This window comes from Halyomorpha halys, unplaced genomic scaffold (genome assembly GCF_000696795.3).
Source record: "Halyomorpha halys isolate HHAL.00 unplaced genomic scaffold, Hhal_1.1 Scaffold323.1, whole genome shotgun sequence".
Taxonomy (NCBI): Eukaryota; Metazoa; Arthropoda; class Insecta; order Hemiptera; family Pentatomidae; genus Halyomorpha; species Halyomorpha halys.
This window is the reverse complement of record NW_027106378.1, coordinates 13,999-16,320: the sequence shown is the minus strand read 5'-3', so window position 1 is coordinate 16,320 and position 2,322 is coordinate 13,999. Positions and strand designations below refer to the sequence as shown.

General features: G+C 31.6%; 1 long non-coding RNA gene across 1 annotated transcript in view; it reads right to left on the bottom strand.

The window, feature by feature from the left end:
- Window positions 1–1,128: 1,128 nt before the first annotated feature.
- The window catches only part of LOC136795127 (uncharacterized), a 3,925-nt gene continuing 2,731 nt past the window's right edge, over window positions 1,129–2,322 (bottom strand). The window contains exon 3 of the long non-coding RNA XR_010842675.1: window positions 1,129–1,349. This is a non-coding gene — a long non-coding RNA (uncharacterized lncRNA). The remainder of the gene's footprint in view (window positions 1,350–2,322) is intronic.

Sequence of the window (2,322 nt, the reverse complement as noted above, 5' to 3'; positions counted from 1 at the left end):
AAAATTACTTTCGACAAAGTTTAATTTCTCCATTTTGGCTACCCTTTCCTTAAACTCTTCTCTCTCCGACCCATTGCTGCATATGATTTCTCCAAGGTATTTAAATCTCCGAGTCACTTTAATTGTTCCGTGATTAGTTTCAACCGTTTTCTTCTTAAAACTTAAAGATATTTGTAAGGCTGTTTTCCTCACTATTTCTGAGAGGGCGTTTATTTGGGCAATCACGTCTTTTCCTGTTTCCGCTAAAAGTGTAAGGCCGCCCCTGTATGCGAAGCATTTTATTTTGACGTTATTGTTTTTAGTCCCTAACTCCTACATGATCTTGTCGCGTGCCACGTTAAACAGCACTGGAGACAACCCGTCCCGAGTTCCGTTCTGATCTGAAATGGTTCGCTGATGCTTCTTGGAACTGAACTTTAGATTTTAACTTAAGTTTGTTATTTTTATTTTTTATTTTCTGTTTATACTTATTATTTAAAGAAATACTTCTTACTTTCTTCGTATATTTATTATAATGGTCTGTTACTTCTCACAATGATTTTATCTTGTTTTCGTTCAACTTTCACGAAGCCCTACAAAGTGGGTCGAAACGTTGGTAACATCAAATATTTTCTTATACTATTTATATTCCTATATTGACCGCAACTCGGATTATCTCCCTATTATAAATTATTAATAATTTTAAAAAATGTTTAATACAAATCAAATCATCCATCAGGACCTCAATGTCCCCTATGTTGCCGATTTGGCCTGAACCAGATACCAATCCTTCCATAATAAACTTCCCAACCACCCAAACCAACTCGTTTCTAACCTGTCTTCTCCTTCGCTACCTAATAATCCTCCTAGACGTCTAAAAAGAAGATGGCCTCGAGATCTTCTCCATTAGCAATGTTTTTGGAGTTCTATCAATGGGTAGATTCTCCACATGTTTTTATCATGTCATAATATCACTTACAGCAAATTTAGTTGACGTGTATATATGTATACAGTTGTAAATATCAATAAATAAATTATTAAAAAAAAATGTTTTAAATAATTTATAGAGGTAAGATGAGATGAACATCTACAGTGAGGCATTGAACCTGATTCAAAGCTATAATGAGCCTTTCTTTCCTTTCTCCCACTTTCTAACGCTCACCGTATGACTCTTCTCACGCTCAACAAAGCGTTTCTTTTCCTGTTTACTCATTAAAGAAACCAGGGCGCGCTGAAGCATCTTTATCACACAATGCTTCGAGCAGTTGGAGATCGTTATCATACTAAAGTCTCCAGTAAGTCTTATGGCTGTTGTTGTCCAATCGAATGGTCTGGATCAAATTTGCTCACCAACGTGATTCTCAAACCACCTGCAATTTGCAAATCCCCTTCAACAAAACAGTTTCTAAAGATCGCCTAAAACAATAAATATATTTAATTGATTCCAGAAGATGGTCGGGGGGTGCCTGTCAGCAAAAAAACAACATAAATAAACAAAATAATATTTATTTAAGCCGACGTTTCGACCTGATTTTCAAGTCTTCATCAGGGCTATAAAAACAAAAAGAGAACAACCATCATTTAGAGAGAAAAAAAAATATATATAAAATAAAATAATAATAATAAAAATAAATAAATACAAATATATAAAATAAAATAAATAACAGACTAAAAATTTGGAACTATACATAATAATGTTTTTTGACCATTAGATTTCAGTTTATCTAACGCCTTTGTCGACCTTATTTTTTATAACATTGTTTTTACACATTCCCCGTTAATATATCCTTTTTTACATGCTCTTTATGTATTGATACTTTTTATTACTTTTGGGCTCTCATTATAATACATTTTACACCTTTTTATGTTTTTTATTTCTTTTTTTAATCTCACATTGACTATTTTACCTCTACGATCTTTTGACCGTTAGATTTCTGTTTATGTAACGTCTTTTGCCGACCTGCACTCTAGCGGCTTTTCCTTTAATTTATAACAATGTAGCCTTGATTCTCTTCCTATAACCTTACTCTCGCATTTCTTACTTTCTTCATTCCCCTTTCTCCATATATTTTTTCTTATCCCCTGTTCTTTCCTTTTACAATATTGTTTTTTTTTTTTTTTTTCATAAGCTCCATTATTAATTTAACTAATTCTTTATACTCATCTATATTACTAAAATGTTTTTAATGTTAATCATCAATATAACATTCTTATCCACTGTATGATTTATTTATTACTCACATTTATATGTATATAAATAATAATGTAATCAATCTACTACTGTCCATAGTTTTTAATCAACTAATTTATAATTTCATTCCATTATTATATATATTTCCAAAT